The following is a 27,911-nucleotide window of genomic DNA, read 5'->3' on the forward strand; positions in this document are numbered from 1 at the left end:
CCATCAAATCAATGAACAAACATGAAGCTCTGAGAAGCAGGGGAGTAGTCAGACAATGCTTGGCATATATGTTAGTGTTGCTACTTGGGTTGGGTCTACCTATTCAGATGAGGATGAGGAAGGAAGGAAAGAATCTAAAAATGATAGATATTTAAAGGTATGTATGAAACTTTAAAGAAAAATATATCAAAATAGCAAAGCTAAGTAATCTTTAGACCAATAATTACATTCAAGGTTTCAATTCCCTCTATCTTGGAATTTATACCAGCTGGTCTAAACTAAAGTTAAGTAGAAAACAGATTGCTAGGTTTCTGTTCTATTTTTGATATGCATATGAAGGGTCTCAGTGCCTCAGCTTCTTCCTCTGAATTAGGTGGTCTAGCTGTTCCATAAACGGAGTACTTTATGTCCTAAATCCCCTGTAGAGGGAGACCTTTCTCTGCTTGGAATGCGCACACCCTTCTTTATCTTCACCTATAGATCCTCTCTCTCTCCTCAAAGCTCAGTTCAAATGTGCTACCTTCTACACATGACCTTTCCTAACCACTTCCTCCTCTTACCACCCCACCCCACCCACACTAAGCACTGGTAATCTTTCCCCCAAGGAATTGCTTTGTACATACTATATGGCCTATGTTTCTTTGCACATACATGCATGCATACACATACACACAGGAGCCATTTTAATTTTGTCTTTTCCTCACTAGTGCCTTGCATAGTAAGTGCTTAGTAGATGTTTCTTGACTCACTGATTAATGTAAAACACAGTAATTGTTTCATAATCCTTTTCATAGAAATGTTGTGAGTTACATATCTAAAACAAACCAAAAAAAAAGCATTTTGAACTGGTCCAACCATTCTGGAGAACAATTTGGATCTCTGCCCCAAAAAGCTTTAAAACTATGCATAGTATTTGACCCAGAAATACTACCTCTAGGTCTACATTCCAAAGAGATGGAAAAAAAAAGGAAAAGAACCTTTATATTTATAACAATGGGGAAATAGCTGAATGAGTTATAAGATTATGATAGAATACTATTGCACTATAAGAAATGACAAACAGGGAGATTTTAGAAAAACACTTAGAAGATTTACATTAACTGATGTAGAGTGGAGTGAATAGAATCAGGAGACAATATATACAATAACAGCAATATTGTACTATGATCAACTGTGAATGATTTATCTATTCTTAGCAATATAATCAAGACAATTCCAAAGACCTTAGCATGAAAAATGCTTCCCACCTCTAGAGACAGAACTGATGAGTTCTGAATGCAGATCAAAGCTTTTTGATCTGTGTTTACTTTCACAACTTGAGTAATACGGAAATGTTTTGCATGATTGAACATGTATAACCTATATTCAAGTTGCCTGCCTTCTCAATAAGTAGGGAGAGGAAAGAGAAGTAGAGAATTTGGAACTCAAATATTTAAAAAAGGAATGCTAAAAATTATCTTTACATGTAATTGCAAAAAAAATAAATATTTTCAAATACATATTTTATTTTAAATATCAGGTGCTAATTTTTTAAAAATGAAACAAGAAAATAGGGCCATAACTATAGAAATTATGTGTTCAAAATTAGATTACAAGAAAATTAGTGGTTTTCCATTTTCATTACTAAATTTTTGTTTTTGTCTATTCATTTTTAATTAAATAAAATTGCAATCTCACCTGTCTCGACAGGTTAAATATCATTAACAAATCATTTGAATACTTAATTGCAAAAGCCCCCAAATTGAAGCTAAAGAGGGTCTTGAATAAACTTTAAACAAATAAAGACGATTCAAATCTATAATAAGTAATTTGTGTGAGGGAGAAAAAGAGTTTTGTGTGAATGCTCAAGATTAAAATAAGGATTAGACAAAGTAGAGATGCTGAGCCTTGAAAAGATAACTGCATATTACTAAAAGTAAACAGCATTTTTTGTCATTTTCCATAGTCTGTGACTACATCTTTTTCTTTTAAACTCCATACAGAACTAGGAGAAAATCATGCTAAAACTCTTCGGGTTTTTGGTTTGAGTGGGAAACAACAAAGTAGAAAATGAACAAAAATCATTTTATGAGAATGCAAAATTCTTTAGTTTTCATGAATAAGAAACTTCCATATGTAGCAGGCAGTCAGGTCACTTTAGAGAAGTTAGTGGAGTTCTCCAGGGAGAAGGCCTCCTGCCATATAACTATACTACATTTCAAATAAAGTCCTAGAGATGAGGAACACTGACTTCCATTAGCAATGCCCAATGGTCTATTCAAACCAGCAAAGTGCCAGTTAACACTAAAACACACATAACTTCAAGATCAAGCAGAACCCCTGGGGATTTTTCTCTCAGAAGCAAGCTTCCGAATTAGACAGATGTTAAAGTCACAACACATTTTATTTAGATTTAGGTCTAGACAAACAAGCAATGCCTAATTTTATGCTCATTAAGTTTAAAAATAGAAAAAGGATTCCACAATTGTTATTAAAACTAGGCCCCAGATTATAATGCTTTCAATACTAAACTGACTCTCTAGAACATAGAATGGCCCCCAACTAGGGCCATAATTTCAAAAATGACATACTGTTTGTTTCAACTTCTATTTTAATCTAAGGGGGAAAATAATATTCATGGCATTTTTAAAGGAACCTCTTAATAAAATAGGTACAAATCTTTAAAATCAATTCCATTTGCTATTACAAGTATTGAATGTTGATACTATTGTTTGTTAGGCCCAGAGGCCTGGGATGGGAAAGAGAAGAAGATATGTTAGAAGGTATTCTGAAGGTTGCAGAGCCAGGTAGTCCACATTTTGCCTTCTATTCAACTTGGGGAATGTTGAGTCCTGGTCCTCCGGGAGGAACAAAGCCACAACCTTTTAAGACAAAGATCAAGACCTATTGTAGTCTGGTCTGTTTGTTAAGGCCAAAACCATGTCTACAACACAGGTCTGAAGCTGTTTTCAGCAGACCATTTTTTATCACTTTATTGTAAAAATTAAATACCCTAAGACAATGATGGAGTACCCTTTAGAGATGGATTGTTGAGCCCTGACCCCACTCTCTTCCCCCCTCCCAGACCAAGTGCTATGCCCTTTTGCCCTCCAGAGACCACATGCCAGACCCCTCCCCACCCGGTGCCGGGTGTACTCTAACCCCACCTTACCCCACACAGGAGAGGGATGAAGTGCTCCCATTGAGCTGCTGGACAGAGGAGTTGAATGTCCTCAGCGAATGTAGAGGGGGGAGAGGAGTAACCCTTGTGCTCTGCTCCCCTCCAGTTCTGCTGCCTGTGAGCCACCCACCTTAACCCCTGTGCACTTCCATTGGGCCACTGGGCAGAGAGGAAGGTGATGTGAAAAAATGCCAGGTACTGTGGAGAGGGTAAGGGGAGCAGCTCCATACTAGGTCCCTCTGCCTTTCTAGTAATAAACTCTGGGGGCTGGGGGGGAAGGCAGAAGTGGGGGCAAGAGCCAAGTGCCCACAGAGAGCACTCTGTGTGCCATCTTTAGCGCCTGTGCCATAGGTTCACCATCATTGCCCTAAGATCTAAAAAGATCTCAGAGGTTACCTAGTCTAACTGGTACCTGAATAACAATCTCTACAAAATGCCCAACAAATGGTCTAACTTAGTCTGGAGCTTATTCCTGAAGGGGAACCCTGACCCTGCTAAGGAAATGCTATAGAATTAAATTGAATTCTATGTGCAAGTCATTGTGCTAGCAATGGAGATATAAACATGAATACCAAAAATAGCTCTTCCCTTCATGGAAATGGTAGTTTACTGGAGAGTATAATACATATGAAGATAACTAAATTAAAATCATTTGAGAAGGGAGAAAGCACTAACAACCAGAGAGTTTGGAAAGAAGGATTACTAAGTAAAAGATGGGCTGTGTAGAAAAAAGGCTCTTAGGATAGTTGATAAAGGTGCTGGCTCTTCCCTCTAAGTTTTAAAAACTATATAACCATCATAAGACACATAATCTTTCTAAGCCTCAGTTTTATGATTTATAAAATGGGACAGAGTATGCCTTAAAAAAAACCCTATCTGACCCTGGGCAAGTCACTTGACCCCCATTGCCCACCCTTACCAATCTTCCACCTATGAGAAAATACACCGAAGTACAAGGGTTTAAAAAAAAACCCTATCACATAGTTATCATGAAGTTCAAATGAGGTAATATTTATTTATTTATATATATATATATATATATATATATATATGTATATATATATGGCACTTTTTAAAACTTTGAAACATTACATAAATACCAGTTATGATTACTTATTTCATATATTTTTAATGGTGTTCAGATAAAAATGTGTTATATTGTTATTTTTTTTATTTTTAATGTTCTATAACTAACAGGTAGATAAAATTATTTCTTTTTATAAATGAATGTGTGTTGGGATGTACTGTTGGCCCTTTTCCTAGAACTATCTAAATATTTCTCAGTTTCTTTTGCAGCATCATCAACTACATCATGTCCCCTAAGAGTTCTTTTAAGTTTTTTCTTAAGTTGCCTTCTCTTTTCTTTCTGTTCTTTCTCTCAATGACTTCATTAGTTCCCATGAGTTTTTTTTTTAAACCCTTGTATTTCGGTGTATTGTCTCATAGGTGGAAGATTGGTAAGGGTGGGCAATGGGGGTCAAGTGACTTGCCCAGGGTCACACAGCTGGGAAGTGGCTGAGGCTGGGTTTGAACCTAGGACCTCCTGTCTCTAGGCCCGACTCTCACTCTACTGAGCTACCCAGCTGCCCCCTGTCCCATGAGTTTTAATTATCATTTCTATACAGATAACCCACCAACCTCTATTTCAAAGTGAATGTCATAGAAATGTATCAAATTAAAAATATCTGAAAATGAACTCATTATCTTTCCCTCCAAAACGTCTCTTTCAAATTTCCCTGTTTTTATCAAAGGCACCACCATTGCTATAGTCATCTAGTCTTTGAATTCTATCACCTCTTTACCTTCCCCCATCCCACATACACATCAGTTGTCAACTGTTATCATTTCTACTTCCACATCTTTCTTTACTCACTCAGCTACCATCTTAGTTTATGCCCTCCTGACCTCTCACCTATATTACTACTGTAATAGCCTCCTAAAGGGTTTTCTTGTCTCAAGTCTCTGTGCATTCTAATTGATCCTACACAATTTTGCCCAAGTGATCTTCCATAAGTACAGCTCTGATCACGACTCCCCCATTCTAGAATGACTATAAACTCCTCTAAAGAGCTGTTAAAAATTCTTCACAAGTGGGCCCCAACCTAGTCTTCTATGCTCACTGGACATTACTCCCTTCTCAGACTCTATGATCTAGCAAACTGGCCTCCTCTGTTCCTCACCCATGACACACCATCTGTGACTCACTGATATTCCTTTTCTGCTTTTGAGACAGCTCCAGCATCACCTTTTACATAGAGCCTTTCCTAATCCTTACTGGTCAGTGCCCTCCCTTCCAAATAATATACATGTGATGGAGCACTATTGTCCTATAAGAAATGGGGTATGTGTGCAGTGTAGCTTTGTAGGAACTGAGGCAGAGTGAAGAAAGCACAAACCAGGATACCCATTTGTACAATGACAATTTGGTAAAGATAATATTAAAATACTTGAGAATTTTGATCATCATAATGACCAATCAAGAATTCCATGAATTAATGATGAAGCAGACTACCCACCTTCTGAAAGAAGAGGTAAAAAACACAAGTGCAGAAAGTGGTTTTGCTTTTTTTTTTTTTTTTTTTTAAATGTAACCAGGGTTTTGTGTGTTGTTTTTTTTTCATTCCCAACTGAGGGTTAGGGGGAAGGGAGGAGTTAGGGCAAGAGAGAAAGAAAGTAGATTTTTGCTGACTGAATAAATTAAATATAATTAAAAGAAAAATAATGTCTTGGGGTCAGAGAGTCATGTCAGAGGTTATGGGGATCTATGCCATTTTAGCTATCTCTCTCCAAGCTAGAAGTAGCTTGGATATAAACTAATGTTAAATTCAAAACAATCGTTTCTAGCAGACTTGGGGGACCAAAAGAAAACATATGAGCTTGAATTAAGCCAATGACATGATGTATATTGTTCAAACCAACACAGGGAAGGGAAAGGAAGCCAAAGTCTTCCTAGTTTCTTTACTAAGTATAAAGGTATTTCAAAAACCTCTTCAGGCAGTAACTGTGTGCTCTCATTTCTCTAACACAGTGATGGGCAACCTTTTGACCTTGATGTGTCAAAATTCACCAAAAAAAAAAAATGAGCATAACTCAGGTGGTGTGTCACGTCAAGAAAAAAAACCATAATTTCACGATATTTATAGTTTAAATAACAAAAAGGTATAATTATAATATATAACTGTATTTAATAAACCAAAATAGGTAAATTAATATAGGTAGAATTGTCATCTATAGTGCACAGAGTGTCTACACTACACTACAGCAAATGTTTCATTCTTGGCATGCAGCCCCATACTTCTCTGTATGTGGCCAAATGAGGCTGTGTGTCATCGAAAATGGCTACGCATGTGTCACAGATTTGCCATCACCACTCTAACATATGGGGAAGTGGTGCCATAGTGAACAAAGTGTTGGTCCTGAGGCCTGAATTCAAATATGACCTCAAGACATTTACCAGTTGTGGGACTCCAGGCAAGCAATTAAACTCTGTCTCAACTGTGAAATGGGAACACCTACCTCCCACAGTTATGAGAATAAAATGAGCTAATAATTGTAAAGTGGCACACAGTAGGTTCTATGTAAATGTTAGCTATTATTATTTTCTTTCTCAGACACATAACACACATATACACTTTCTACTATTATGATTCAGTTACAGGATCTAATATTACCAGTATCATGTAATCTTAAAAATGAACTCTCATTTCCCTCAATAATTACTATTTGGAATTTGTTTTCCTAAACTTCATTCTTCTATTGCTTTTTGTTACTGATTTAAAAACTTTACATCTTAACATTTAAAAAGAGTGAAACACCTGCTTACCTTCCCTAATCTGCTTCTATCTGGGTTGTTTCCATTAAGAATACTTGCAATGGTTTATTTTTTTAATTGATTTTTTAAATAAAACCAACTTCTTTGTCTTATTTATTAGTTCAATGATTTTCTTACTTTCAATTTTATTAATTTCTCCTTTGATTTTCAGGATTTCTAATGTTTAGTTGGGGGGTAAATTAGTTCTTTTTATAGTTTTTTTAGTTGCATACTCAATTCATTGATCTATTCTTTCTCTGTTTTATTTATGTAAACATTTACAGACATAAATTATTACCTAAGCTTTGGCTATATCCCAAAAATTTTGGTATGTTGTCATTCTCTTTAATGAAATTGGTGGTTTCTATGATTTGTTCTCTGACCTACTCATTCTTTAATATAAGGTTACGTTTCTAATAAATTTTAGCCTTTTTTCTCCAGCCCTTTGTTCAGTGTAATTTTATAGCACTATGCTCTGAAAAGGATGCTTTTAATATTTCTGATTTTCTGCATTTGGTTGTAAAGCTTTTATGTCCTATTAAATGATCAATTTTTGTGATGGTGCCATGTGCTGCTGAGTGGAGTACTTGCCAATAGAAACAATCTCTGATACCTTATTATGATATGGAGGTCACCCTGTATTATCTCAAAGACCAAGTGAACAAAAATGTGAACTCTAGCAGGTCTATCAATCAACCAAGAATTTATTAAGCATATACTCTTTACTGGGTGCTGTGCTAGGCAATGGGGATACAAATATAAAGAATGAAATCATCTATACCAATAAAAAGCTCACATTTCATAGAAATTTTCAAAGGCTCTTAAATGCATGCCCAGTAACTATTTAGGATTGACCGATTAACCTAATTTTAAGGAAAATCATATCCAGAAAGTTGGCCATCAGAAAACAAAATTTTCTAGTCACAGCAACAATAAAGCCATGACAATCAGCACTACTACAATAGGACTTCAAGGCTGACAAAGTGCTTTACATCTGCTACAAGGCTTCTACCTCACAACAACACTATGAAGTAGCTACCATAGAGGTTATCAAACCACTATCATACCACTTTACAGATAAGGAAACAGACCCAAGAAGGCTAAGTGCCTTATGTTGGAGGCAGAAATCAAATCCAGGCTTCCCTGGTTTCAAGTCTAGAATTCCCTGTTCCTGCAGAAAAAATGTGCAATTGACATAAAGACAGAGTGCTCCCAACAAGAACCCCACTGATCTTTGGAGCACTAAAGGAAAAAAAGAGGTTGACTTAAAAGGCCATCAATTCCTTTTCACTGAACTTCTTAAGCATAAGCTAGGTGATGATTTTTTTGAAGATTTAAGAATTCTTAGTCAGGCATGCATAGATTAGATGCTCTTGAGCCACTTTCTAACTCTAAAATCCTATAATTCCATAAACACTAGTCATCAAATCCATCAATGATCTGAAGTGTCTTTCATACTGGGCATAACTTTGAAGAGGGCAAGGTTTTTCCTTTTCACCCTTCAACCTCCCTTTTCTTATCTTCAGATGGTCTTTGCTTCTCCACTCATTCACCAGATACCTATTTTGAGCCTTTTATATAGGGTCTTCATAGGTTAGTCCCCTTAGCTACCAAAAACTTACACTATTAAGACCTCCCAGAGAGAATCTGCTTTTTAATGGATGGTTCCTGGAAGACTGAACCATTTTCCTTCTCCAAATAACATTATAAAATAATTAAAAGGAAATTACTTTTTGCAAAGTAAACAATTTACCCATTTGCTATCAGATTTGGTCACATACTGCTTAAGCTTAGTAATTTGACCCCCAAAAAATATGTTTTGGTTTCTTTAAAAAGATATAAAACTAAATTATAATGTTTTTAGCTCTATTTCATTATCTTTATAAATAAACATTTAACTGCCATATACCAAATGTCTTACTACAGATTTCATTAAATAAATTTTAGAGGTCAAATGCCAATGTGGGTTTTTTAAACTAGTTGGCTTCCTTAAATTATTCACAGAACAAGGAGCTACCACTTAAAGCTACTAGATTTAAAAAAAAAAAAACACCAAAAAACAAAAAAGAAAAAAAAAACCTTTAACCTCTAATGTTGTTTTTTTATTATGTATAGCCAAGAACTTAAAAACAGGTTCACTAAGTTTCATACGGATAGACAACCAATTTGGGGACTAAATACTATTATTAAACTGATAAGCGTTCTAAACCTTATTTGTTGAAAGAAAGAATATGACCACAGAAATAAAGAGGTTAATATTCTTCTTCTTCATAATTGTGTAAAATTATAATCTCTCTAATTATAGCCCTGTTCTAGTCTGGAGTAAATATCTTATTACATAGAGACTACATGCAACATTTCACCATCATCATTTATTTACTAAGTATTCTCAATATACTGAGTGCTAAACAGTATGTGCACAAATTATGGTCCCTTTAAGGACTGCTTTACCTTTCAATGTCAGGGAAGCTTTCCCAAAGATAATCAATATTAGCAATAATTGTAGAATTCCTGGAAGCATTTTTACTGATTTAAAGAAAGTTTTATTTTATAATACAAATGAATTTATTTTCATCCATCCTACAAAAGTCAAGACTATATATTAGTTAGATTTTATACATAACAAATAAGTGGCAAAAGGAAATCACATTATCTCTCAGGGACAAGGTGGTATATGCTGAGGCTAATTAAATTTGTCCACTTTTTAATGCTTTGGTAAATTAAAAATTTGTGACATTGCTTATATAACCACACAACCAAAGAAATAGTATCTAGCAACTGTCAAAGGGTATAGACAGAGCACTTGGTTTACAATCAGGGAACCAAATCTGGACTGTAACTTTATCACTTAAGTTACCAAGAGACTCCTCTTCTCTGGGGTTCAGAATCCTCATCTGTGAAATGAGGGACCTGGACTAGACTATTTACACAGTTCCTTTGAGGATGAAATTTATGATCCTACTACAAAAACACAAAGAGGTCCAGGGCAGACCCAAGAAATGGTAGTTTTGAACAACAATAAAAGCATGATTCTATACTTTTTCCCTTTTTTATAGGGTCAGGGGGATGGAGAAACAGACTTCATGGATAACATTCTCAAACAAGGAAAGAGTTAAAAGAAAATGGTAATGTTAGGCACATCTAGTTCAGATTGATTCCATCGTGTCAAAGCTTTACTCCAAATAAGACAAAAGTATGAAACGTTTAGCATCCTAAAAACCCAGAGTGAAAAGAACACATGAGAAATGATCAATAGTGACAGGCAACAGTGACTGAGTGCTCTTTCTATTCCCCTTGATGGCTTCTCAAAGCTATTTTTTGGCTGTGTAGTTATACCAACAATGTCACGAGTTATTAAAAGATGTTATAGAGAGGTAAAGAAGGATATAGAATAAAAAAGGATGAGAAGAAACTATAAAATTTAGTAAATAAGAGATCCTTGTTAACTTTGGAGAGGTAGTTTCACTGGAATTATGAAGCCAAAAGCAGGATTTTGGAGTGTTTGGAAGAGAATGAAAGATGATATATAGTCAAGCAAAGGTTTTTAAAGATAAAGAAAACTACAAACTCAATGGAGGCTATAGATAACATAGATAAACATCATTAATTTGAAGTAACAAGAGTTCATGAAAATATTTTCTTAGAACCTGGGTGTGTGTGTATGTGTGTGTGTGTGTGTGTGTGTGTGTGATGTGGTTCATGAATTTAAAAAAAAGTTTTGATAGTTACATTTTAATATGAGTTGTTTCTTTTGTAATACTATATATTTTATGTATTTAAAACATTATTCTGAAAAGTATACCTTATTAGAGTGCCAAGGAGGTCCATATCTCTCTCTCTCTCTCTCTGTCTCTCTGTCTCTCTCTCTCTCTCAGGACATTAAGTGAAAAAGATTATAACAGCAGTAATAAGACATTAGACCATGTGATTTGTGTCTTGGGTCTTTTGAGTCCTTATTCAACTCAACAAATGTTTCAATGCCTACTATGTGCAATGCACTGTACCATACGAGGAAGAAAAAGGCCTCTGTCCCTGCTCTCATTTAATTTCTAAGGGGTATGTGAACATACAACATGTATGCAGATAAGTATAGTATGAGGAAAATGGAGGAAGGAGAGAGCACTAACTATCTGCAGGGCTTCCAGAGAAGCCTCTTAGGAGATAATACCTGAGTTCAGCCCTGAAAAAAAAAATCAACACTTGGTTAGAATATACTTTAAATGTTACTCTGAAATGATATTGGTCTGATCAATATATGTGCTGTGTGATGATGTTGAAATGTTTTTCTAAATATAAAAGAACATAAGATGTTAAAGCTGGAAAGGCCCTTTCTTCTTTTCTAATGAAAGCCTTCATTTTACAGATAAGGAAACAGAAATTCAAACAGATAAAAATGACTTGCTTTTATGATTCATCCCATTTAGTTTAGTCTTTTTCCCCAGAAGATTTGATATAATCTTCATTTCTTTTATAACTGTCTTTCATATGGATATTTTCTAATTTTACTCCCTCAAATATCTTCAGTTTCTTTTTATAATCCTCTGATAGTTAAGTTCTTTGGTCTTTTAGGGGCAACAAAGTACCAATTTCCTCAAAGTTCTTCATAGTTCATAGTGCCAAAATGATTTATATAACATCCATGAGCTCATCTGACAGTCAGTCACAGCCCTGGGAAGGAAGTGGTACAAATACTATTATGCCCATTTTACAGATGAATAAACAGAATTTCAAAGTTAAATTATTTGCTAATGGTCATTTAGGTCAGAGGTATCAATCACATACTCCCTAGTGAAGGCAAAGAAGATTAAAATTTAATGGGGAAATATTTAACAAGTGAAAATACAATAAAACCTAGATAACATTACATTCTAATTGTTATTCTATAGCCCATGGGTTTACTTATATATGAATTAGTGACCCTATTTCTATTTGACACAAGTGATATAACTCAAAAACTTTGGAATCAGCATCTCCTGACAAAATAAGTACTTTAGAATGGAAAGCAGGGAGAGGGATTTAAAGGGAAGAGTGCCATTCTATCTCTCCTATTTTTTCTTAGGATTTCGGATTCTGGACCTTCCATTTTGTTTCTGAAAGATTTTCCTTTTTCCACAGGATATATGACTGAGTCTAAATAAGAGACAATTCCCAGAAGAATGAAATTTACTTCTAACTTGTTTCAAAGTGGTAGGATAGTCTCTTTATAAAGAAATTACGATTTTGGCTGGAAGCTAAGTGGTTCAGTTTATTGAGAGTCAGGCCTACAAATGGAGTTCAAATGTAGCCCCAGACACTTCCTAGCTATGTGACCCTGGGCAAGTCACTTAACCCCCTCTGCCTAGCCCTTACCTTTCTTCTGTCTTGGAACGAATACACAGCACTGACCCTAAGACAGAAAGTAAGGGTTTAAAAAAAAATTATGATTTTGGGCAATGGAATGTAGCTACACAGCTTTAAAGCTACACAAAGTGGCTTATCAGTAAAATCTCTTTTAAATGAAAAAAATACTGACTCCATTCCAGTTAGTTCTTTCATCTTCCTGACTTGTCAGAGTTTACTCATTAGAACCATTCAGTTGAAAACTATCAATTTCTCAATAATCATCTAAATTTCATTTTATAGCATTGGCATTTTAAAGGGAGTAACTGCAATGTTACATTTAGCACAATAATAAATTAGGGGGCAGCTGGGTAGCTCAGTAGATTGAGAGTCAGGCCTAGAGACAGGAGGTCCTAGGTTCAAATCTGGCCTCAGACAATTCCCAGCTGTGTGACCCTGGGCAAGTCACTTGACCCCCATTGCCCACCCTTACCAATCTTCCACCTATGAGACAATACACAGAAGTTAAGGGTTTAAACAAACAAACAAAAAAAATAATAAATTAGGTAATTCTTTGCCAGAGTTTGAATCTTTCCTCCTAAGTCATGCCAACAAACTTTTCATAATGCATTACAAAATGGGAAAGATGGAAAGAAGAACCATAAAAATCTTCTAACCTAACTTCTTCACCTAAATGAAGAGTAAATTAAGGCCCCAAAAGACACAGTGTTTGCTTAGGGAGCTACTGGCAGAATCAAGACCACCACACACCAGCATTCTTTACATCAGATCAGCCAGCTTCTTTGACAGATGTGCTGAAAAAATAACATATTCCTACTCTTACTAGAGAGACAGCAAAATTTCTTTCTTAAAGTGAAACTTTAATTATCAAGAAATCCTTCTACAAGTACTCTTGTAAATAGGAATGGAGAAAGATACCCCTCATCTAAAATTCCCTTCCCAAAAAGATGCGGGTGATGGTGGTGGTAGCTGTTGTTTTTAAGGCATCTCAGGGCACCCAGGGACAAAAAAAATTGATGATGAAAAACTTGATAGACTTGTTAACCAGAAGGAAAGGAAAAGAAATCTCTGATTGATTAGAGAAAGCCAAACAAAACACAAATGCAGAAGAGAAGTGACCAGGGGTTTACATAAGAAGGAAGAAAAGCAGAATAGAATGGGAAGCAACAGAAGAGGATGATGGCCCAAGTTGTAGTAGCTGCAGTAGTGAGAGCAGCAAAGGTTAGAAATTGCAAATGAGCAGAGGGTAGAAAGTTTCTATTAGAACAAAAATTAAAAAAACAGCATGGTGCAGTGGAAGAAACACTCATCTTAGAGGCCTGAGGCTCAAATCCTGGCTCTTCAAGTAGATACCTCTGTGACCTAAAAGGGGCAGAACCAAATGATCTCTATGGTTTTTTCTAGCTCTAAGTTTATTATCCTGTGCCCAATACCTCAACAACCACAGTAAACCCAAATTCAAGAGCCTAGGATTCAAGACAATTACAAACCCCACACACTTCAAAACAATCTGAAGTTTCCACAGCACTAGGGGCCATAGTAGTTGTAGCATCACAATCAAATAAAGATTTCCTTTCTGCCCAGGGACTGAAGTCCTTTTCTCTGAGCAGCAGCTTCTACATTCCAATGGGAACAGAAACTTAGGTTTCTTTATTCCACCTTTACATCCACAGAGAAGTTTTGTGGTTCTGCAAAGGCAACGACATGGAGAGAGTAATAAGAGAATGGGCCAGTGATTTCACTGATACACCAAAATTCAGGGCAGCACTCTGAAACTCTCTAGACAGCTCTCCAGTCTTAGGAGATTGCTTCATGCATAGCCAGCCTTTATCAGAGGTCAGACTTGTACTTAAATCTTCCTAGTTGATTACATCAGGTTACCTTCCCAAAGGCACAGCCAAGATCAATGGGTGAAAGGTAAAATGAGGCACTGTGATATAGTGGGAAAACTAATAGGCTTGAAATTAGGAGGTCCTGGATTCAAGGCTTGGCTCTGCTATTTATTAGCCATAAAACCATGAATTAAATCATACAAACTCTCTAGGCATGAATTCTCTAATCTGTAAAATGAGAATAGCAATAATTCAACTACCTACTCATAGGGAAACTGTGAGCATCAAATGAATTTTTTCTAAGTTTTCTGTTAACCATTATACTATGATAATAACAATATTAATAACAAATTCCTAGTCATTAAGGCAGAGGCCAAATGACCACCCATCTAGTCATCTTTCCATTATGTAAGAATTTAGATAAGATGACTTCTTAGGAGTCCTTCTAACTGTAGGATACTTTCAGAGCAGAGGGAGGTACAACATGCTTGATCCATGGTCTTCTCATAATTTTTGAAGAGTTTGTCCTATACCTTTCCTACTGTCACAAATAATATGAAACATTTTCAGAAGACTATACAAACTACCTATAATGATATAAAAGAGTTCAAGTAAGGTCTCACTTCATGTCTATCTAACTGGCAAAGACAAAGGAGAGCTGACTTTGGCACAAAAACAAATTTGAAATTATTTGAAGAAATTCACTAAACTATTTATACCCTTTGATTCAGATATTCTCAGGTCAAGGAAGTCAGAGACAAAAAGAATGACCCAATATATACCAAAATATTCACAGCAGTGCTTTTGTGATGGAGGAAAAACAAACAAACCAAAACCTAGAAACAAAAAGAGTAGATAACCACTGATTGTCGAGATGCAGTACAAACTATAGTACATGAATATAATGAAATCACAGTATGAAATATGAGGACAAATGAGGAATTTCAGAAAAACATAAGATGTCTAAGACCTGATACACAGTGAGCTGCAGAAGAAAAATCTATATGACAATAATGTAAAATTTAAAAACACACTAAAAGAAAGACCCATTACATGTCATTTTAATTGCCAACCACAGTGCAAGAGACTAGATGAAACATACCCTTCCTCCCTCTTGGTAGAGAGGTAGGTGATTCTAGGCATAGAATGTTATATAGAGTTTGCTACAGTCCGTGTTGGTCGATTTTGCTGAACTATTTTTCTTTGTTTCAAAGGAGAGTTCAAAGCAGTGTGAGGAGGGGTAGTCAGTGGTAAAAGAGGAATCTATCTGTAAGTGATTGTTGTTGTAAACACAAAAGGCTTAGGAACTGCCTATTTTTCCATTTCCTTTCCTATTTTTTAAAATAAGAAATGGTTCCCTAGATAAAGTAGAAAGATGTATCGAAAAATGAAGATATCAATAAAAATAAGGTTCAGAACAACAAAAGGCATAAAAATGAAACTTTTTAAAAAGAGTCTGGAGTCCCTTATCACAAATCGGGATTTAGGTACTACACACCTAAGAGCTTAGCTCTCATCTCTATTCTGCCAATTCAGGGGTTAGGGGGAGAAACTAAATTATTTCTACATCTAAACCATTAGATGGAAATACATTATGCTCATTTATAAAACCTACATTTAAGAAATATGAACTTAATAAGTAGCAGATGACCTGAATATATGAAATGAATCATTATTTTCCTGTTACACTTTGGAGTATCTAGAAATAAGTAAGGCTACATTAGTTATGACCATTAAGTATAAGGTTGTGACATCATATTGATTCAAATGAAAGCCACTCCAAATATCTGCTGTGCCCCTAGAATGATCTCTCTTTAAAGGTCAGGGCAGGACAGGACAAGTATGGCAGGGTTGAGACAAGACAGATATCCATAAGCTTATTTGGGAGAAAAGTACAAGGCTACATTTGGACCAAGAGTACTTGAGGTAGAAGACTAAAAAAGTAATTTTGCTGAAGAAATAGAAAGAAATGAATGGATTCTGATCTTTAGTTTCTCCTACCTCACAGCAATGGCTCCCATCACTTTGATGTTGAGTTTGCTGAAAAGGGATTAACAGGAGCAAAAATTATTGGAAATGAGATATGGGCTAATAATCAACATTTGGACATGAGTTCGATTTAAGAAGACAATGCTTTAAAATTTTTGCTTAAGTTTGATATAAATAAGAACTTCTTGACTCTGCAAATTTGGAGATGCTTCAACAGGATACTGAGAGAGATTAGAAAATTTCCTTCCCAGAAAACATTTAGGAATAAGACACAGATCTAATGTGGGTTAGGTAGAATCCTACCTAAGATCCAAGAATGTGCCAAATGACATTCAGTGGTTCTTTTCAACACATGGATTCAATAGCTCTGTGATTAAAGATATGTATACATCCCCTATAGTATATTTTTCTCACAAATTCATTTTTTCCCCTAGCTCACTCCAAGTCTAATATCAAAATCCATTATTCTACTATCAGAATGCTCCACAGCCTCTAACTGTGATTATAAAAACAGGTCCAGGACAAGAGTTATGCAGCCACAGGAAAAAAGCACAATGCAATGATGTCAAACAAAGAAATAGACAAATCTTTAAGCAGAATGAGATAAGAGGAGGATGTACAGGTCAAACCACATACTTAAAATATCAGCTCTTGATCTGACTTCTACAAAAACAATGGATTTCAATATTGTTTTCACTGGCTTTTTGAGGGAATTCTACCAATTAGTAAATAAAATTTTGTCAACATTAAGATACCGTTATTTTGTCAAGTTAAGAAATTCTAAGTATAAGAATTGAATTGCTAATTCAATGGTAAAATTCAAATGATTTATTCTAGCACAGCTTCTATTCATAAAGAATAGTAAAGAGGAAAATACACACAATATTCAAAATGTCCAAGGTATACTGAGTTATTTATTCTGGGCTAAATTTCACAACACTCTGGATATAATAAATTGGTAAAAGATTCTGGTACAGAACTATCAACAAGCCTCAAAGGACATACAATACAAACAAGACAAATGGATTTCAAGTCAGATAACTCAAACTGAAAGCAACTGAAAATGAAGTCTCTCTGGAGATATAAGTGGATTTCTATACCTTTATTTGCATTTCTGTACAACCATATGTATTTTTGTCAAGGGAGAACAACATGTGGTAGCAGTCCATCAATACATGCTCCAGAAAGCCTGCCCTTTATTTTAATGCTTCTGGTCAAATGTCTGAGATACTTATGTTCACATTTTATTAAATGCCAAGTTTAGTGTAGCTCGCTTGAGTTGATCATGTGAACCAGTTATTTCCAAACCATATAGTAACAGGATTCATTTTACAAAAAATGACAGCAACCTATTTTTAGGCTCCTCACCACACTTTTCATTAAATAATCTAGACAAATAATCTTCTTATATTTTATTCAAACAAAATTAAGAAAATTCAAATTTTCAAGACTCAAAGATCTTAAAACAAATTGCAGAAAATTATTAATAAAAGGTTTTAAGTGTCTTATTTAGAACTTACAAAAAATAACCTTAACTGTTTTTAAAGTAAGAGGTGGGCTTGTTTTTCATTGTAAAAACTCTTCAAAGTTTCTTAATATTACTTAACTTGTTATGTGTTTTTCAACCACTAGGGAGACAAAAAATTTGTCTTTATAACAGCTATAACAGAAAACCCATTTTATATAAATAAGATATTAAAACTATAACAAAGTTTTTGTCACTTTGTTTGATAAATCAAATAACTCTTTATCTACCTGTAGTCTAACTATAACATTTTTAGGTTCAAATGCTGGTTTCTAATACAATCACAATTTACTCTTTTACTAAGATTTAGAAGAGAGTTAAGATGAAATTATATTATTACTTACCCATGGTAAATGGAATTCTAATATATTAATGCTTTAAAAATTAAATGAGAATTACTTCTATATCTAGTCAAGTAGTTAATAAATTGTTCTTTCCTTTCTTCTATTCCATTTGCTAATTAGGTATATTTAAACCTCTTGGAATATTATCTTATAAAATTTTCATCCATAACTCTAATTCTTTTCATAAATGTAATCACAACTTTCATTGATGTAGAGTAGTATGCTTTATAAAATGCAGACACTAGTTTCAGCCAGGGGAAAATAAAATTTAACCAAGTGAATTGCATTAATCACTAAGAAAAAAATGGCCATTTCTTCTCTCTGCTTTAGAGAACCAGTCTACAAGTCTGAAAAGTCTGGGTTCAAGTCCAGCCTTTGACATAAACTATCTATGGGATCCTGGGCAAGGCGATTGAAAAATTACTGATTCCAAAGCTATTTATGACCTTTGCTAGTGTTGTTATTAAAAATGAGGATGGAAATGGCTTATTGTCAATGCACCGAACATTGGTTTTGTTCTTTCTTCCTTTTATTTCCCTTTTATCTCTGAATTATTTGATTATCTTTTCATGATCCATTGGGAAGACTTGTCTCCCAAAGGATCACAGGGGGGAATGTAAAGTTGAAAAGACCTTGTACTCCCTTTAAAACTACATTACCCAGACTCCCTTTCACCATACCCATAATTCCTTAAGCCTTTTTCCTATTGGTTGTGAGTTTCTCGGGCTGTTTTTGATATGGTCTTGGTGGGCGTGGTATCGAGAGCTTTTGGAGAGGAGGCGCTGTGGTGAAGGGTGAGTTAGGATTTTTCCCCAGGGCTTTAAATAAAATCCTTATAAATATCATACTTTGGAGGCATTTAATATTAATTTCAAAACTTACACTAGCCAATCAAGAATTCCCTACACCAAATAACTTAAAGACATGGTACAGAGGGGAAAATTAAAGCGATTTCTTTTCTTTTTCTTTTTCTTTTTTTTTTAGCTCAAACGCCCTTGAAAAAGTGGCACAAGAAAGCTCACATATGCTTGTGCTCTGAATCTATAAAATCATATAATTTTGCAACAGGCTGTTGCTTTAGTAGTTTTTTTTAATTTGCATTGATTCCTCTTATAATAGTTTTGAAAACTGCTACAAATGGAAGCATGTAATACTTCAAAAGTGTACAAGGATCCACACTGCTTACTTATGCTTGTATACTTTCATTTTTCTCTGACAGCAGCTAAACTTCATCAGAGCAAAGTTTGTTAAAAATTCCATTTTAAAAGACAAAAGTTGAAAGCAACAAATCATTTTTTTTTTTTTTTTTTAGGCAATGGGGTTTAAGTGACTTGCCCAGGGTCACACAGCTGGGAAGTGTCTGAGGCTAGATTTGAACCTAGGACCTTCCATCTCTAGGTCTGGCTCTCAATCCACTGAGCTACCCAGCTGCCCCCAACAAATCATTTCTAACAGCATAGAATCCTAGAAATCTAGAAAGGGGAATAACCTAAGAGACCATCTAGTCCAGAAGTGTCAAACCCATGGGCAGCTGGAAAAACTACCAAGTAAAAACTAACTTCCCATATTGCAAGAAGCAGATTAAAATGTCACTGGGAAATGTCAAACAAAATAAATAAAAGCACAACACCACAGAATGTGCATCTGTGGCTTTCTGAATCAATATGCATCCTATAGGCATGATAGGTTCTCTTTGAATTTGACATTTTTGAGCTAGTCCAAACCTCTCACTTTACTGAGAAGGAATTGAGGAATTACCAGAGAAAGTAAATAATTTCCCCAAACATCAGTAGATGATTTGAACCCAGCTCCAGAGAGCCAGGGCTACTTCCCTTTCAACAATACATTGTACCTATGAAATCAAACAAGCATCTTTCACATTTGCTGCTTCATCCACTTGCCATACAAAATAGAGTGTTTTAGCTTCTCAGGTAATTGAGACAAAAAGTCAATCCTCCTTCCTACATTAAGTAACTAAAAGGATACTTTACAAAAGATTTACCAAGCATAGTTTCAATCATATTAATATCTCTGTCTAGTCACACTATTTCTCTTGCCGAATGAAGTTTTTTACACTTATCAAATTTCTTAGTGCCATTCTACAATGTAGGTGATCCTTTTGATGTCACAGACATAATGCTTTTGTTTAGAATTTGGGTTTTGCTTGTTAAAAATATCACATCAAAAATTCTGCCTTAGAAGAAAAACATTTCCTTGATCAGATAGTCCGATGGGGATATAATTAGGGAAGTAGACTCTAAATGATCACTTTACCTCAAATATTAAAAATATGGAAATAGGTATTAATCAATGATACATGTAAAACCCAGTTGAATTGCTCCTAGGCTAGGGGAGGGGATAAGGAAGGGAGGGAAAGAATATGAATCATGGAACCATGGAAACATATTCTAGATTAATTAATTAAATGAATAAAAAGTTTTAGGAAATTCTGTCTTGACAGTATATTCTGTTTTATACACACAAGATAACATTTCAAATTATTAGGCAGTAAAAACATGATACAAACAAAATGTTTTTTTTCTCTTAATATGCAACAATACTTAAGAATCACAATGGTAAATGCAATGGATGATATCTGCACTAAGAAATTTTACTTTGTGTTTCAGTATTCTAAGCACTTAAATTTCTCCTGCTGTCTGTACTTAAATTAGTTTTATTTTTTAAAATTTTGAATATTTCCCCATAGTTACATATTTCATGTTTTTCCCCCTCTCCCCCAAACCCTCCTAATCCCCCTTAGCAGATGCAGAATTCCACTGGGTTTTACATGTATCACACTGATCAAGACCTAATTCCATATTATGGATAGTTGGACTAGAGTTATCATTTAGTGTCTTCATCCCCAATAACCATCCCCAACATCAGCCCATGTGTTCAAGCACTTGTTTTTCTTCTGTGTTTCTCCTCCCACAGTTCTTCCTCTGAATGTGGCTAGTTTTCTTTCTCAAAAGTCCCTCAGCCTTGCTCTGGATCCTTGCATTGCTGCTAGTAGAGAAGTCCATTATGTTCGATTGTACCACAGTGTATTGGTCTCTGTGTACAATGTTCTCCTGGTTCTGCTCCTTTCACTCTGTATAAATTCCTGGAGATCATTCCAATTCACATGGAATTCCTCCAGTTCTTTATTCCTTTGAGCACAATAGTATTCCATCACCAACAGATACCACAATTTATTCAGCCATTCCCCAATCAAAGGACAATCTCTCATTTTCCAATTTTTTGCTACCACAAAGAGGGTGGCTATAAATATTTTTGTACAAGTCTTTTTCCTTATTATCTCCTTGGGGTATAATCCAAGCAGTATTATGGCTGGATCAAAAAGCAGATAGTCTTTTAAAGCCCTTTGGGCATAGTTCCAAATTGCCATCCAGAATGGTTGGATCAGTTCACAACTCCACCAATAATGTATTGATGTCCCAATTTTGCCACATTCCTTCCAACATTCATTACTCTCCCCTGCTATCATTTTAGCCAATCTGCTAGGTGTGAAGTGATACCTCAGAGTTGTTTTGATTTGCATTTCTCTGATTATTAGAGATTTAGAATACTTTCTTATGTGCTTATTGATACTTTTGATTTCTTTATCTGAAAATTGTCTATTCATGTCCCTTGCCCATTTATGGATTGGGAAATGACTTGATTTTTTTGTACAATTGATTTACCTCCTTGTATATTTGAGTAATTAGACCTTTATCTGAGTTTTTTTATTATAAAGATTTTTTCCCAATTTGTTGCTTCCCTTCTAATTTTGGTAGCATAGTTTTGTCTGTACAAAAATTTTTTTTAGTTTAATGTAGTCGAAATTATTTATTTTACTTTTTGTGATTTTTTTCCTAACTCTTGATTGGTTTTAAAATCTTTCCTTTCCCATAGATTTGACAAGTATAATATTCTGTGCTCACCTAATTTATTTATAGTTTCCTTCTTTATATTCTAATCATTCACCCATTCTGAGTTTATCTTGGTGTAGGGTATGAGATGTTGATCTAAACCAAATCTCTCTCATGTTGTTTTCCAATTTTCCCAGCAGTTTCTGTCAAATAGAGAGTTTTTGTCCCAAAAGCTGGTTTCTTTGGGTTTATAGAAGACTGTCTTGCTGAGGTCACTTACCCCTAGTCTATTCCACTGATCCTCCCTTCAGTCTCTTAGCCAGTACCATATTGTTTTGATGACTACTGCTTTACAGTATAGTTTAATATCTGCTACAGCTAGGCCACCTTCCTTCATGTTTTTTTTTTATTATTTCCCTTGATATTCTTGATCTTTTGTTCTTCCAAATGAACTTTGTTATAGTTTTTTCTAATTCTGTAAAAAAGTTTCCTGGTAGTTTGATAGGTATGGCACTAAATAAGTAAATTAACTTGGTTAGAATGGTCACTTTTATTATGTTACCTCATCCTACCCATGAGCAATCAATGTTTTTCCAATTGTTTAGATCTAGTTTTAATTGTGTGGAAAGGGTTTCGTAGTTGTGTTTGTATAATTCCTGTGTACTTGTCTTGGCAGATAGATTCCTAAGTATTTTATATTGTCTAGGGTGATTTTAAATGGAATTTCTCTTTCTAACTCTTCCTGCTGCGATGTGTTGGAAATATACAGAAATGCTGCTGATTTATGGGCATTTATTTTGTATCTTGCAAATTTGCTAAAGTTGGTGATTATTTCCATTAACTTTTTAGTTGATTCTCTAGGATTTTTTAAGTAGACCATCATATCATCTGAAAAGAGTGATAGCCTGGTCTCCTCATTTCCTATTTTAAAACCTTCAATTTCTTTTTCTTCTCTAATTGCTACTGCTAGTGTTTCCAGTATGTACAATGTTAAATAATAGCTGTGAAAATGGGCATCCTTGTTTCACTCCTGATCTTATTGGGAAGTCTTCTAATTTATCCCCATTGCATATGATGTTTGTTAATGGTTTTAGATATATTCCATTTATTATTTTCAGGAAAGGCCCTTCTATTCCTAAACTTTCTAGTGTTTTCAGTAGGAATAAGTATTGTATTTTGTCAAAGGCTTTTTCAGCATCTATTGAGATAATCATGTGGTTTTTGTTGGTTTGCTTATTGATATGGTCAATAACGTGGATGGTTTTCCTAATGTTGAACCATCCTTGCATTCCTGGTATAAATCCCACCTGATCATAATGAATAACCCTCATGGTCACTTGCTGGAATCTTTTTGCTAATATTCTATTTAAGATTTTTGCATTCATTAGGGAGATTGATCTGTAGTTTTCTTTCTCTGTTTTTGATCTACCTGGCTTTGGGATCAGTACCATATTTGTATCATAAAAGGAGTTTCGTAGAACTCCTTTGCTTATTGTGTCACATAATTTGTATAGTATTGGAATTAGTTGTTCTTTGAAGGTTTGATAGAATTCACTTGTGAATTCATCTGGTCCTGGGGATTTTTTCTTAGGGAGTTCTTTGATGGCTTGTTCAATTTCTTTTCCTGATATGGGATTATTTAAGTATTCTATTTCTTCTGCTGTTAATCTAGGTAATAATATATTTTTGTAAATATTCATCCATATCACCTAGATTGCTATATTTATTGCCATATAATTGGGCAAAATAGTTTTTAATGATTGCCTTGATTTCCTCTTCATTAGAGGTGAGGTCTCCCTTTTTGTCTTTGATACTGATAATTTGGTTTTCTTCTTTCCTTTTAATTAGATTGAAAATACAATATTTTGTCAATTTTATTTACTTTTTCAAAGTACCAGCTTCTAGTCTCATTTATTAATTCAATAGTTATTTTACTTTCAATTTTATTAATTTCTCCTTCGATTTTTATAATCTCCAATTTGGTTTTTAACTGGGGATTTTTAATTTGTTCCCGCTCTAGTTTTTTCATTTGCAAGCCCAGTTCATTGATCTTTGCCCTCTCTTAATTTGTTATTATATGCACTCAATGATATAAATTTCCCCGAGTACTGCTTTACTGCATCCCACAGATTTTGGTAAGATGTCTCATCATTGTCATTCTCTTCAATGAGATTATTTATTGTTTCTATGATTTGGAATTTAACGATCTGATTTTGGAGAATCATATCATTTAATTTCCAATTAGTTTTTGATTTGCCTGTCTATGTGCCCTTACTGATTATTTTTATTGCATGATGATCTGAAAAGGTTACATTTATTATTTTTGCTCTTTTCCATTTGTTTGCCATGTTTCTATGCCCTAGTACGTGGTCAATCTTTGTGAATGTACCATGTGCAGCTGAAAAGAAGGTGTATCCCTTTTTGTCCCTATTTATTTTTTTCCACATATCTATTAAATCTAATTTTTTTAGGATTTCATTAATCTCTCTTATCTCTTATTTATTTTTTGGTTTGATTTATCTAGATCTGATAGAGGAATGTTTAGATCTCCCACTGATACTGTTTTACTATCTATTTCCTCCTTGAGCTCTGCCAGTTTCTCCTTTAGAAATTTGGATGCTATACCATTTGGTGTGTACATGTTGAGTACTGTTATTTCCTCATTATCTATACTGCCTTTTATCAGAATGTAATTACCTTCCCTATCTCTTAATCAGATCTATTTTTACTTTGGCTTCATCAGAAATCATGATTGCCACTCCTGCTTTCTTTTTCTCAATTGAAGTCCAAAAGATTTTGATCTAGCCATTGACCTTGACCCTGTGTATGTCCACCTGCCTCATGTGTGTTTCTTGTAGATGGCATATGGTAGGATTTTGGTTTCTAATCCACTCTGCTATTTGCTTCTGTTTTATGAGTTCATCCCATTCACATTCAGTGTTATAATTTTCACCTGTGTATTCCCTGACATTTTGGTATCCTCTCCTAGTTCTACCGCTTCTTCTTATGCTATTTCCTTTTAAACCAGTTGTTTGTTTTAAATCAGTCCCCCTTGCCCCCTCCCTTAGTTTACTACCCTTTCCACCCCCCCTTCCCCTATTATTTTTTAAGGCCTAATGAATTCCCTCCCCCCTCTCTTCCCCTCCCTTTATGAACTCCCCACCCCAATGCCCCCCTTGGTTTATTCCTTTTGACTTTATCCATAGGGTTAGATAGAATTTGATAACCCAAAAGATCTAGCTACTCTTCCCTCTTGGGATTAATTCCGAATATTTCCTATTAACATTCTCTTTCTCTCCTTCTTATAATAGTATTCATCCCCTCCCTTTCCCATGCCCTCTTTGTGTGGTATAGATTATCCTATTTTTCTTATTCCTTCAAGTTACTCTTGGTGCCATCTTCTATTCCCCACCACATTCCCCCACCCCATATCATCTTAGACCATTTAGTACTCCAAGTTCTCCTTATGACTAATTCTTCTAATTACTATAATGGTGAGTATAATTTTTTAGAATTACACATAATATTTCTCCATATAGGAATACAAAAATTTGATCCTATTGAAGCCCTTGAAGAAGGAAATTTGAAGATAAGAGTTTTCTTTCTTTCCCCTCTCTTTCTTATTTACCTTTTCATGTTTCTCTCTATTTTTGTGATTGGATATCAAACTTCCCATTTAGTCCTGGAAATTTCTGTGCAAATACTTGGAAATCTTCTATTTTGTTGAATGCCCATACTTTCCCCTGGAAGTATATAGTCAATTTTGAGGGTAGATGATCCTTGGTTGTAGACCCAATTCTCTTGCCTTTCTGAATGTCATGTTCCAAGCCTTGGGGTCTTGTAGTGTGGAGGCTGCCAGATCCTGTGTAATCGTGATTGGTGTTCCTTGATATCTGAATTGTCTCTTTCTGGCTTCTTGTAATATTTTCTCCTTAACTTGGAACCTTTTGAATTTGGCTATTACATTCCTGGGGGTTGTCTTCTGAGGATTTAGTGTAGAGGGTGTTCTATGGGCTCTTTCAATGCCTATTTTGCCCTCTTTTTCAAGGACATCGGGGCAGTTTTCTTGGATAATTTCTTGTAGTAGGATATCTAAATTTCTATGTCTCCGATTTTTCCAGAAGACAAATAATTCTCAAGTTGTCTCTTCTAGACCAGTTTCCTTGATCTATTATCTTCCATTGAGATATTTCATGTTTCCTTCTATTTTGTCAGTCTTTTGACTTTGCTTTATTAATTCTTGCTGTCTTGTGAGATCATTGGCTTCTATTTGCCCAGTTCTAGCCTTTAAAGACTGGTTTTTGGCTATAATCTTTTGGTTTTCTTTTTCAATCTGGTCTCTCTGGCTTTTCATGGCTTCCAGCTGTTCAGTTCTGATCTTCAATTTGCTTATCATTTCATTTGATTTCTGAACCTCAATTTCCAATTGCAAAATTCTGCCTTTTAAACTGTTATTTTCTTGCCAGATCTCTTCCATCTTTTTCATGATCTCAGATCTGAACTCTACAAGAGGTTGTGACCAATTTTCATTTTTTTGGGAAGGTTTGGATGTCTTTAATTGTTTGTCCTCCTCTGCTTTCTGGGTTTTTTCTGTGAAGAAGTTACCAAGTGTTGGAGATTTTTTCTTAGTCTTTTTGGTGGTTAGTTATTGGGCCTTGGTTGGCATCATTATGCTTTCTCAGCCAGAAGTCTGAGTAAGGCAGGCAGATTCTCTTTGTATGGAGCTAAGGAGCAGTTTTTGCCTGAGGCTACTTTGCAAGTCTCCTGGCTTCCACTGTCTGCTAGGCCTCTGCTGTCCGTGGCCCATCTCAGCCTCACTTCTGAGCCCAAGGTCTGAGCTCCCCAGCCTCCTGGGGTCTCTAGTCTAGCTGTTTTCAGGGTCAAGGCCCCCATGGTCCTAGTTGGCTGCCCAGAGCCCAAAAATTGGCCCATGTTTAGTTCTCCACCTGAGGTTTTCCTCTGAGTCTCAGTGCATTGAGCTGTTTCCACTGTCCGCTGCCTCTCTCAGCCCCACTCCCGTGCCCAAGGTCTGAGCTCTCCTACCTCCTGGGGTCTCAAGTCTTGCTGCTCTTAGGGGCAAGCTACTAGTGGTGCCAGTTAGCTGCCAAGGAGCTATATTTTGAGCCCCCTCTCTCTCTAACTCTGGTGCACAGCCTCTGACTCTAGTACTGTGGGTGGGGTGGGGGAGGGTAGATCAGCTCACGCCTTGATGGGAGCTATTGGGAGTTATTTTCCCCCCCTTATAGGGTGGAAATGCCCAAATCTCATGTACTTTTGATACTGTAGCCTATTGTGGAGTGCCTTCTTTCATCTGGATTTGGATTTTTTTTGTCCTTTGGAGATATGCTATGTGGGTCGGTGAGGAGAATAAAGCGCCCTGATTCTACTCTGCAGCCATCTTAACCCGGAAGTCCCTTAAATTAGTTTTAGCTTCTAGACGGAACATTCTTTTCAAACTGATTTGAATTTGACTGAAAACATCACAAAAGGATATTTTTTTTTACTTTATAAAGGTAGAGACAAAAATTTAATTCAATTAAATTTAAATTCATTATTTAAAATTTTAAATCATCTATAACCACTTAAGTTATTTCAGTTTAACTTGTGTTTCATACTACATTTACTAAAAGAAATGGCATTAAGAAATGTAACAAAAGAAATTTAACTTTTAACTTCCACGTAAAGATTGTTTAAGGTTACACCCTCCACGTTTAAATGCTACATACAAGACAACTATACTACTTTGAAATCTCATCCAATATTAAATAATCAGTGTGCTCAGTACATTTAAATGTCTAGGTGGCATAAATGTGCCTTGTTAGTTTCATTTTCGTTGACACTGACATTTTTAAAAGTGAATATGTTTGTAAGGGAATAGAACTTGAAGATATCCAATAATTTTGACCATTGCCTCACACCCCCTAAGGAAGTAGCATGCCCCATCTACCCAAAGGAGTACTTTTCATTGTTTGGAAAACTGAAAGTAAAATTAGTCTGAGAAAATCCGTATCTGAGTATTTACCCTTCTACATTCATTTTGTAAACTACTTTTCAATATT

The 27,911-nt window shown here is 35.3% G+C and overlaps 1 protein-coding gene across 1 annotated transcript in view; it reads right to left on the bottom strand.

Moving 5' to 3' along the window:
* TMCC1 (transmembrane and coiled-coil domain family 1) overlaps nucleotides 1-27,911 on the bottom strand; it is a 174,302-nt gene that overhangs the window by 120,692 nt on the left and 25,699 nt on the right. The gene's annotated exons all lie outside the window — the stretch shown is intronic.

The sequence above is a fragment of the Gracilinanus agilis genome, chromosome 1, assembly GCF_016433145.1.
Source record: "Gracilinanus agilis isolate LMUSP501 chromosome 1, AgileGrace, whole genome shotgun sequence".
NCBI classification, from domain to species: domain Eukaryota; kingdom Metazoa; phylum Chordata; class Mammalia; order Didelphimorphia; family Didelphidae; genus Gracilinanus; species Gracilinanus agilis.